The sequence below is a fragment of the Notechis scutatus genome, chromosome 1 (assembly GCF_049901735.1).
Source record: "Notechis scutatus isolate UNSWTSFEM ecotype Mainland chromosome 1, rNotScu1.2, whole genome shotgun sequence".
Taxonomy (NCBI): domain Eukaryota; kingdom Metazoa; phylum Chordata; class Lepidosauria; order Squamata; family Elapidae; genus Notechis; species Notechis scutatus.
The window spans coordinates 86,570,807-86,583,107 of NC_142009.1; the positions used below are offsets into that span (position 1 = coordinate 86,570,807).

The following is a 12,301-nucleotide window of genomic DNA, read 5'->3' on the forward strand; positions in this document are numbered from 1 at the left end:
TGGGCGTAGCAGGGGAAGGATACTGTAAAATATCCATTCCCTTCCCACTTCCGGGGGAAGGTTACAACCAAACTACTCAAAATATCCGCTACTGGTCAGAACCTGCTGAATACCACTTCTGGTCTGGCTGTTCATCTATATCAGCGATGGCTAACCTTTTTCTCATTGTGTGCCAAAAGTGCATGCGTGCAAGAGCGCACATGCGTGCCTGAACCCATAATGCAATGCATATGCGATCCCTTGTGCTCCCCTCGCCCCCCCAGTGCATGCGCACGTGTCTCCTGCATTTGTCCCCCCCACCACATGCACGGCAAATACCCCCAAATCAGCTGGCTGGTGGGAGGCACACGTGCATGCGCAGTGGAACTGAGCTGGAGCGACGGCTCGCGTGCCCTCAGAGATGGCTCTGCGTGCCACTTCCGGCACGCGTGCCATAGGTTAACCATCACAGATCTATACAGATTGGTCTTTCTAGGAAAGTTAAACAGTGATGAAAAACTGTCCATCCCACTGCAATAATATCCTCATCCTCTATCATGATTGACGCTAACCATCAAAACTCTTAACCATTAGAGATTTGAGCCTAATTAACCAAATTACTACCCTCTATCACGGTGCTAATCTCCGCCTTCTCATTTTGTTTATACAACTCTGTATTTTCTTTAAATAATCTTCTAATAAAAATCCGAAGTAACTCTCAAGCCTGTTTTTTGAACTTACCAACCCAACTCATCTATGAAATGCACATAATGAAAAGAAAAAAAAATATCCAAGATGCCTGTTTGGCTCCATGCCAGACCAAACATACTAAAAATGCTGTGTAAACTCAGCTGCTTCAGTTGAAGACAGGAGAGCCATATTTTATGACCTTCTAGACAGGTTGCCATATGGAGGGCAGCAAACTGCGGGCCATTTATTTCAGAAACTTTATTTTGTCTTACAGTATCTTCCTTGGGCTTTTCATTACTTAAGTTTGATCAAATCCATGCTGAAAATAAGATAGTGGGGAAAAAATAAGAAAACAGTCACAAATATTTGCCATCAACAGTGAAGCAAAACCCCAAATTTCTTTTTATCTATCTAAAACCAATGGAAAATCAAAAGTAATGCTTTGCTACGTATTGTGTATATTTTTCTAAACGGGCTGTTTTTTTAAAGGCCAAAGTACTTATAGCTGTGTGACCCACTAATTGTACAAAGGATATCTCTAGCTATTTCTATAATAAAATGATGACATACAATAGATGTTATAAAATATATTACAATGCGCTATCAAGATAGTGCTGAGATAATAGATCGCACATATTTATTACTCTTGCAGCTTAAACCTGTGAAAGAATGGGAAATCCCATAGGCAATGTTTTGATACAGAGTTCTCAATGTTTATAGAAGTTTAATTTTAAAGACTGGCAATTGTCCAAGAAACGTGTGGAGCCAGATTCTCTCTTCAAACATAACATCTAGCTGGTTAAAAATGAATATACTAAATATGTTTATTTTAGCCGATGTTCCTTCATGTTCTCTTAATATTTCAAGGCTAGAAGTTCTCTTTTTGGTTAAACAGTTCTCATGTTCAGATTTGATCATTGCTTTGTTTTCTTAAAAGAAACAATCAAGGAATTACGTGATTGAAGGAATTCTTTCCTCTTCATCACAAATATAAAACTAAACAGTACTGCATCTGTAATCCATTTCAATCTGTTGCTTAATTAAACTGGGGGGGGGGGATGATCTTCTATTGGCTGGGGAATGCAAATTATTTATCAAATTTATATATTGGGAAAGCTGCAGGATCCCTCAACGGGGCGATGATTTCACTATTGCAGCAATAAGAGTGCTATTTCTGCCCAGTTTTGGGAATTAGTAGCGGAAAACTCTAGGAGGCAAAGTATTCCTTTTTTTTACCATTGAAGCTGCCCCTCATACGCACTATAAAATCATGCCATGGAAATAGATGGCAAACCGCTAAATTTCAGGTACATGAATTTGGGACGTTATAGGGACACTTTAAAAGAAGAAAGGGAGGTGAGCTGCCTGTCAGAGACTTCTCCCTCTGAGTTCCACTTTGTTGGGGAAAATATTACATGGGCTATTTGAACTAAATATGGATTGTATGCTGCACTGAGATTTGAGGAGTAATGGGTGGTTTTTAACCATTCAAAACTGAAATGTGGAGGAAGATACCTGATGGTTCTTTTGCAAACTTTTGCTTTTGCTTCATATGTAAAAGCCCATGTTAAAAAAATGGATTTCTACTTAAAAGCAATTTTATCAATAGATGGAAAGAAAGATGACAAGAAAACTAAACCTATTTAACTGGCTGGGAGTTCAAGCAACTCATCATGTCCTTAGACAGTAGATAGACCTTAGATCCTAAGAGGTCTGTAGGGGGCGTGCATAAGCGCACCAACGTGCCTACCGTCCCTGTCCTATTGTTTCTCTTATTCTTCTTTTATTTTTCTTATATGTACCCATTTCATGTATTCACAACTATGTATACACTTATACTTATTATCTTGTAAACAATTGGCAAATCAAATAAATAAATAAATAATAAATAAATAAATAAATACAGTAAGATTTAGACAGCAAGATGAAATATTTGTTATTGTTTTTTAAAGGTTGACGTATAAAATTATTATGTGGGTACAAAATCATCAGCATCAACATTTATTTAGCCTGGAAAGTGGGCTTAATGTCCAACAGAGAAAGTTTGGCTTCCAAAGTTGCTTTGTGAAGGATAGGCAAGGGCTGGGTCAGTGGGGATGAGGCAGGGTGTGGGGCCTCTCCAGCCAAACCTTTTGCTTGTGTCATGGCACAAAGCCAATGCAGGATAAGTAAAAGGGTATCAAATTCATGACAGTCTTCTGTTTTATTTCAAAACTGCTCTGATTACGAATACCATTAATCATTTATGAAAATAAAATACTAAAGTATACGTTCCCATTTCCCCTTCCTCTTGAATTTGAATACTTCACAGAATATGTAAGGACTCTTGATTCAAAAACTGAGGACGTTTGACATTAAGAAAGGGGAGGGAAAGAGGAGAGAATATCAAAACGAGAGTAAAACTCTCTCTAGAAAACTCCATTTGTGGCATGGAGACTGACTGTTCTGACTAACAGCCAGAGAATCAGAATCAAAGCCATCCTCAATCCAGCCCTAAACGAACAGAGAGCCCACTGTCAAGAAATTAAGCTTGCTTCAGAAGTAAACAAAATGATAAAGAGGGGAAAAGAGATACTAACGTTTTCTTCTGATGACAACTGACACAATTTTCCCTGTAGGTTTCCTATGTCTCTTGGAAAGGGAATAATTGGATCTACTCTTTCTGGACTAGAATGATACAGGAAATAAGAGAGGGTTTGAAAAACATTATTGATGGTGTTCTTAAGAGTCCTTAAACATCTCCAATGCCTGCATCCAAGATGAACGTTTTTAAAAAATAGAAAGGTCATTGAGATTAAATTCATTTTTGCATTTTTATAGGCAACCATTTTAATGTTCTGCCCAATTGTATTAGACAGACCTTTTTATAAAGGCATACAGCTCTGAAGTATATGCCATGTTGTTACTCTCACTTACTTACTCCCAATTATAAAAATAATTTGTAGCACTCGTAAGCTATGAATTTCTGTCCACAATAGATAGCTCTCTTTCTTCACTAGTAAGACCACACCTAGAGTACTCCATCCAGTTTTGTTCACCACATTATAAAAAAGATGTTAAGACTCTAGGAAAAGTAGAGAAGAGCAACCAGGATGATTAGGGCACTGGAGGCTAAAACATATGAAGAACGGTTACAGGAACTGGGCTTGGCTAGTCTAGTGAAGAGAAGGATCAGGGGAGACATGATAGTAGTCTTCCAACATTTGAGGTGCTGCCACAGAGAGGAAGGGGTCAAGCTATTTTCTAAAGCGCCTGTAGGCCAGACAAGGAATAATGGATGGAAACAGAACAAGAAGAGATTTAACCTGGAAATAAGGAGAAACTTTCTGACAGTGAGAACAATCAACCAATGGAACAGCTTGCCCTCGGAAGTTGTGGGAGCACCATCACTTGAAGAAGAGATTGGACTGCCATTTGTCAGAAATGGTGTAGGGTCTCCCGCTTGGGGGGGGGGGGTTGGACTAGATAACCTATTAGGTCCCTTCCAACTCTGATTATCTGTTATCTGTTACTTGAAACATGTGGGTTAAGATGTATTACAGTTCTCCAGAACATCTACTGCAAAAGCCTCCCAAAGCAATTGGCATTCCATCACTCCTATTAACCATCACCAATATTATTAACTCTTTCCTACTACAATCTTAAGCTAGTCCTGTACATAAAACTGGCTGGAAATAAAGCTTGCTTAAGAAATCCCTTTACAACTATCAACTCCTTCCTCTGCCTTAAACATTATTATCCCCTGGTACTTCGCTGATCCATTCTGATCTCTAATTAGTGGATTGCCAGGCTTCTTTACATCTCCCACCCATGCTAGGAAAACAAGCCACATCCTTCTCCTTTCCATGAGTACGATTTTTCTGAATATGTGATTTCTATTGGTCGGCCTTTTATACAACTTTCTCTCATGTATGACATCTTCTCATCACATGTATCAACTAGTATACTGAAATATCTAGATCAAACTAGACCAGACCAGAACTCTTGTCAATTTTACCTTTAAAGAAAACATAAGACTGGTAAGACTGAAGAAAGTTCGGTGAAAACTGAAGTGACAAGACTTCACAGATAAGAAATGATTATGGGAAGGAGATCATTTGTTGCGTTTTAAGAGAAGTTGATGAGTTGCTAAAGTTGTTATAAAGTATTTGTGATGAAGGGAAAAGTGATACCCTGTTTCTCCAACAATATGGCCTCCCCCAGTAGGAAGTCCCAGCATGTTTTATAGGCATGAAATAAAATTAAGCCCCTCCCCCCAAATTAAGGCCTATATTAAAACATGCGAAATGGGTGGAATGCTGGTGGGGGCTTGCCATTAGGAAGTACTTTTGTTGCACACCCGGATATGGTGCTGCCTGCGTTGACGAAGTGAAACGAAGTGCTCCACCAATGCTGAGGTCAACATCCAAGCCGTTGCCGCCCGCCCGAAGATGCAAGGGGGGGGGAATTGTCACCCCCAAAAAGATGGCCTAGCCATTTTTTCGGAGCTCAAAAAAAAAAAAGACCCTTGGAGAAGGCGGAGCCTCCTCGCCGACGGGCGGTAGATCGCAACTCTCTGCGGCTATCGTTCGTGCTCTTTCGTCGGAGAGCCCCAATCATCCTGATTAGGGGCTGAAACTGCCTTGGAGGGGCAGCGGAGTAAGAGGAAGCAACAAGCCTGTTTGTGGGGAGCCGCATCTCCCCCCCCTGGGCTTGTTTTTTTTTTCCTCCCGAAGACGACTGCAGCGATGGTCTAAAATGGCCATCCCGAAGAGGATGACTCAGCTTGACTAAGATTTGTGCAGGAGGGAAGAAAGAGGTGGATAACATCTGAACCGGGACAACTGGGCAACATAACCAAATAAAAGTACCCCGGGATTAAGGTAACATAGAACTTTTAAGAAAAGAAACGTGAGCGGCGAAATTACAAAGAGACAGAGAAAAAAAGGAAAATATTTTTGTCAGCTAAATGGGGCTTCGAACCGGGAAAGGAAGAAGCTGGAATTAAAGATTTTATGAAATTGGATTAAAATAATTTGGGAATAATCAAGTATAAAATTAAAGCTGGACTTAAGATTGTCAAAGAATAATAATAATAAAGTTTACAAATTGGAGACTGGATTGTGTTGGAATATTGAGGTTCGAAAAACCTTAAATAAAAATACAGGGGGGAAAAAGTGAAGACTTCGTATAATGGAGAGTGTCACCTTTTGATAAAAATTTAGTTCAAATAAAAAGGAAAACATTTTGTTTTTGAATGAACTGATATGGATATAACATTACAGAAATATTGAAACAAAGTAAGAATTTTGGAAAGTGAAAGCAGAACCAGAATAAAGGAAAAAGCAAGGAAGGAAAGATTGTTTGTGGGACTGATTGATGTTTTTGGTTTAGACCCTGGACTGGAATAGCTGAGAACTTTAAAAAATTGAAAGAAGAAAGAAGGAAAGTAAAAGTGGTTTCTTTTTGTGGACTTTAAGGATCATAAAATATAAGAATGATGATATCTCTCTGGGATTTAAAAATGGAACTTAAAAATATGAGAGAATTACTACAGGAAAGAGGCGAATCACTTTGCTCTGTGCTAGAAAAAATGGAAATGGCGATTGAAGAACAAGAAGAAAGATTTTCAGAGGAGCAGGAATTGACTCAAGGAGAAGACATTTTGAATGGACAATTAACACAAAGAACGTTACAAAGAAGTGGGGAAAGAAGGAAGGTTAAAAAGTTGAATTTCAGGAAAGCAATTAAAAGGGGGAATAATTGTGAAGTTAGGAGACGCAGGAAGATTCAGCAGAAAAGGGGAAGGGAAGATATTAAGGAGATAAATTGGAATGAGAAAAGTTATGGGGAAAAGAGAGGGAGGAGAAGCAGTAAGAAACACGCATGTGAAGGGGAGAAACACAGAACTGGTAAAATGTTGAAAGGAAATTGTTTCTTTACAATTAAAAGAAGGAATACTTGTGAAGTCAGGAAATGCAGAAAGAATGAGAAAAGACATGGGCAAGAGAGGGGGAGGAGAAGCAGTGGGAAACACGCGTGTGAAAGAGAGAAACACAGAACTAGTAAAATGTTGAAAAGAAATTGCCTTTTCAGAGATAATGGTTGATGAATTAAGGGGGGGATTCTGCAGGGTAACAAGGGGTAATAAGAATATTTCTGCAATTAAAAATATTTAGAAAATAGGGTAATATAGATACTGATAACTCTTTTTAAAGGGGGGGAAATATGCTGTGGAATCCAATTGAGAAGATGTAATGACTAATGGTTTATTGGGAATTAAGATGAGGGAATAAAGGTATATTCTAATCATTAAGGTGGAACACTTAAAATAGTAAAAGGGGAAACTTATACTTGTTCTTTTTTCTTTTTGTGTGGGTGTGTTAAGATCTGTATTAATTTAGAATTTATAAAAAAAAAGTGTAATGGAAAGGGAATGTGACAGACTAAAGAACCAGCTAAATTAATAAGCTTAATAAGTTTAATATAGATTATTAAAAGCAAGGAGAGACATTGAACTTCATTATTACCATTATTAGGCAAATATATATTGTTTATTTTTATTTTTAAAATAAATATTAAGGATTATACTTGAAATAATTGAAATGAAATTTAAAAATGTTTAGATTGGGATTAATGAAAGAATTTAGAATTAAACCTTATTATTATTTATTAGGCAAATATATATTGTTTATCTTTACGTTTAAAAATAAATATTAAAGGATTATATTTGAAATAATTGAAATGAAACAAAATTGATTGAAATTAATGAAAGAGGCTAGAATTAATGTGTTTGTTTCTCTCCTTACTGAAAATTTGGAATGGAAAAGGTAATAATAGAATTAAGTATGCATATATCAATGTATAATTTCTGTCATATTTGTATGTAAAGATGATGACCCGGAAATATGTTGTCCACTAAAAAGAGATTTTTGTTTTTAATGTGAAAACTGAATAAAGTCTGTTTAAAAAAAAAAAAAAAAAAGACCCGGCCTTATTATATGAGAAACACTGTGTGTGTGTGTGTGTGTGTGTGTGTGTGTGTGTGTGTGTGTGTTCTTTACTATATTTTTTTCTTTCTTTTCAATTTCTCTCATTTTTTCTTTTCTACACTTTCTATTTTTTCTTTTCTTTTTTAGTTTATACTAGTTTGATTGTTAAAATTGTGACCTTTGATAAAGTTGCTATTGATTTTGCAAAATGGATTTTATGATTCTGGAGAAATGTCTGTTCTGGATGGAGTTATAGTTTTCTATGGATCAGGTTTGCAATTGGGTGACTTCTTGAATCCAGCACTGATGTGGGACATTCATCTAACCTTGGTACTAAAGAAAGGAGGGAAGGGGTCGGGTGGAGTGGGCGGGGCCAGCCAGGGATGGGATTTATGGGTTCGTTGAACTGCGAAGACTCTTAGCTAGAGGATCACCTGAACCCGTGCAAACCTGCAGCAGCCAACCCCTGACTAATATCTATTATATGGTTATTGAATGTCTACAATGGTCCTGACCCAGTCAAACTGTATGAGCCCAGTATGAGTAGCATAAAGAGAAGTATCAATCCAAACCTAGAAGAAGAAACCTTAAAATCACTGGCTGAACATACATGTTTGTACTGTTAATATATTAAGAAAAATTCTCCACAGTAGCTTGATGGAGTTCATATACAATTCTCATTCAGACTGGAAGATTAGATTTTATTGCCACCTACTGGACATTAGACTAACAATTAATCCAAGTAACCAATTTGGATTGGTTATTTCCCTTCCTGATGCTTGTAAGTACTTAGGTTGCTTTTATTCTTCCACATTTTATTCTTCCACATAAAGTCACTTTTTTCAGCACCATGGTAACTTTTATTGGTCATAAAATGAATGGTCATAAGTCAAAAATTATTTTTGTTCATGTACAGGGTCAGATTACTCCAGCCTCCTCATCTGTTGAACAGGTGATTTTTTAAAAAAAACTCAACAGAATTTGTGGGGTTAAGGATACCCCTAACAGAAATCTATGGCCGAAAGCTGGGGATTTACCATCTCTTCTGGAACTTTTGATTAAGGTCAGTAGATTCTTTCCACAAAGTTGGAGGAAGTCCAGTAAATGATACAAAAGAAGGCTTTTTTGATGTGGTGCTAAATCAAATCTAGTAGGTTTTTATTCCTCTGTACAATTTCAGGAATTCTGTGTAGTCTTACTCTTTTTGTTCCTATCTCAGGTTATGCATGAAGAAATAATAAATGCCCTTAAACTACTCTTGTAATTTATAATATAATTTTGTACCCTGGCAGCACTTCTTCTGGGATCCTGAGTAGAACTGCTCTATCTGTAGGAGATTAGCACCTTTTTGTAGTATTGCATTCTTTCGTAAACTGTTTTTTTCAGTTAACAGTTATTTTATCCGCAGCTGGGAAGTTCTGAAATTTATCTTATTTATATCTTAATATTTGCATTTTAATACTTATAATAAACAAAGGATGCATAGGTGAAAAAACTTTGTTACACATGATTTACCAAAAAGACCATTTAGGTATTGCATGATCTTCCTAAATCTTACTCTGCTGTAATTGTAAGGTCAATGTGAGGGAGAAGAGCTACAAGTAGTCCTTGGATTATGATGGCAATTGGGACTGGAACTGCCATTGCTAAGCATCATGGGTAATGCTTAGTTCTGCTTGCTATTATTTAGTGAAGACTGCACTGGCTGTTAAGTCACATAACCTCAATCTTTGACTTCTTGCTAGCTTCCTCACTGACTTTCCTTGTTAGAATGCTAGGAGAAAGTTGGAATTTGTGATCACATGGTTGCAAGGACAATGTGACAGATGGATCTCTAAGGACCTTCTTAAGTCTCATTCAGCTCATTGAAATTTGAACAGCCACTGAACAAATGGGTGTAACCTGAAGACCACCTGTATTAAATTTGGGTGGTCTTTTAAAACTTTCCTATCTAGAATACCTTACAAATTTGTGGACTGCAATTCTGGGGATATCATAAGAGTTTCATTAGCATACAGCCTATTAGAAGCCTTTAATAGAATTTGTCTTCTTCTGTTATTGGGACAGAGATGTAATCAATTGCGGTTTATTCTGATTTTCTGTATCATTGGTGAGTTCTCAAATCCTATTCCTGATGTATTAGTTACATTAAATTATTAGACAAATTCTATAACAACAACAAACTGTTTCGGGTAAGCTGTTTTCTCATTATTAGGATGGTTTGTGTTGTGATCATATCATCTGCACACCAGCTCCAATAATTAGAATGATTAACTGCAAACAGATACATTTGAATTTTCTACTGATGAATCTTTTCCTCAATTTTATCATGGAATGCTCAGCCACAGTACAGTCTGATATGCAGGAAACTCCCCATTTTCTAAGCTTGGCCAATGATGGTCAACAACTCATCACAAAAACCAGTCTACCTGAGAACCATATTCCCCTTTCAAATAGATTATCTGACACAAGGCACTTCTTTGCACAGCTAAGTACTGCTCTCTCTCCCTCTCCCTCTCTGCTGTTTGTACACATGTCGCAATAGCAGAGGTTCCACAAGTTACGTAGTGAGGGCTCTGGACCATAATGGGAATCTTTAGGAAGACTCTGCTTCCCCACTAAAGCATTCTTAGCACTGATTTAGCAGGTTATTCTCTTGTCCTCTTTCTATGTATGGGATAATCCATACAATAGAGGCATGAGAACAGGGGCCTTTCTCAACAGGCCTTTCTTGAGTGGGAGAAGAAAGAATGGGAATCCTTGCTTTTCCATTTATGCAGCTTTAGTTTGGTTTCCAATAGAAGAAGTATTTGCCTCAAGATTCACATACATTTCCTATTTAATTTCCTATTGATATCTATAGGATTTTGTTTGTTTCTTTTTGACTTAATATTATGAAGTTGACATTTCATAGCCTATTTAGGATTGTGTACTGTGGAGCTATTTCTTTCAATATTCACATCTGGTTTCTTAATATAGAAGTTTCTTTGTTATAGATTTAGTTCTAGTACCCGTCTTGGGGACAGGCTACTGATGGGCTGCTGCTTTGTTTCTCTGCCACCATCTTATCTCAGGTTACTTTCAAGGTTCTTTTGCAGTTTGCAAAAGGAGGCATTTAAAAAAAAATACATGAGGCTACAAAATCTAGGTATTATCCGATTCATAGATCTGGTTAAGTATTGGGAACCGTATCTATGCAATTGCTTGTCTCGGTGACTGCTATATACAGATTTATATGTTTCCTTGCTATTATCCAATCTGAGCCAGCCAATTTTGATTTTATAAATCTCAGTCACTAACTTTTTGTTATATAATTAAACAAAGGTGAAAATGTTTTCCCTCTGTTTTGAAAATATTGTGCTTGATTGCACATTTATGTCCCTTCTGATATTCTTAGTTTACTTTAATTGTGTCTATTGAATAGCAAATGCATGTCATAAGCCCATGTAGAGGAAATTTTATGCAATGTAGTCAACACCAATTCTAGATGCAGCTAACTGAAGACTTATGGCTCCTATTTAAATAAATAATGTATAATTTATATTTATATGCATGGTTTCTTTTTTTGTTGTGCCAAAAGCAACATTACAGCAACATTTTCAAAATTAATAGGTGTTATTCTTTCTTCATATGAAAATATTCCAAGCAGAAGTATTCCAGCTATATTTATAAAGGGAATAAAATAAAACTTGTTTTTAAAAATGCTACATAAACCTTCTTAAAATCATCATTATTCTAGATAATTTTGAGTCTTACATATTGAGAAGGAAGGACGGGAAAATGTCAACTCCCTCATTTTTTCATAATAAAATATAAAATCTGACAATGTGAAGGGCAAATCAAATGCAGAGTGTTTTTCTTTTTAAGGGTTTATTTTATATTTGTAAAAGAAAAGAAGAGGTATAGTGCCACCGTCTGGCCAAATCAAGCTAATATGAATAGAGGATCAATAGAATTAAAGAGCACACATTTTACAAATGACCATGACTTCAGCCACATCCTTATTCTATCGGTCGATCTCAAAGTTATTTGGATAAAAACAAGAAGCTAAGTTGTTGATGTCTCACTGCAGCCTATTAAGAATGTCAGAGTGCCAAAAAATATACTAGTTAAAATATTCATTTAGATTTAGAACAAAGGAGAGTCAGATTCGTGTCTGTTCTTAGCTACAGAAGCTCACTCAGTATCCTTGGACACTCACTATCATCCCAAACTGAGAGTTATTGATATGGGGAAGAGTAGAGAAGACCTACATTATCTTGAATTCCTGGGGAACATAGAACATCTAACAAATATTTTTGTTTACTAATCTAACTAGCACATACAATAAACAATTACAATCTGATAACAATAACTGTATACCTTTCATAAAATAGTCTATATGCCAAATAAGTAGATTTCCTAGATTAAATTAATAAATAGAGAGATCAAGTAGAGCAACAACTTTTATTCTGAATCCGTGATGGCGAACCCATGGCATGCATGCCAGAGGTGGCACGGAGAGCCTTCTCTCTGGGCACGCGACCTGTCACCCCAGCTCAGCTCCGCCGCACATGTGCCTCTCACCAGCCAGCTTGTCTTTGGGTCTCTGCCATACATGCATGGGGGTGCACATGCACGTTGCATTTTGGGGATGCAGGCGCGCTTTGGGCACTTGGTAG

General features: G+C 37.0%; 1 protein-coding gene across 1 annotated transcript in view; it reads right to left on the bottom strand.

Moving 5' to 3' along the window:
- The window catches only part of UST (uronyl 2-sulfotransferase), a 123,707-nt gene that overhangs the window by 7,788 nt on the left and 103,618 nt on the right, over positions 1-12,301 (bottom strand). The gene's annotated exons all lie outside the window — the stretch shown is intronic.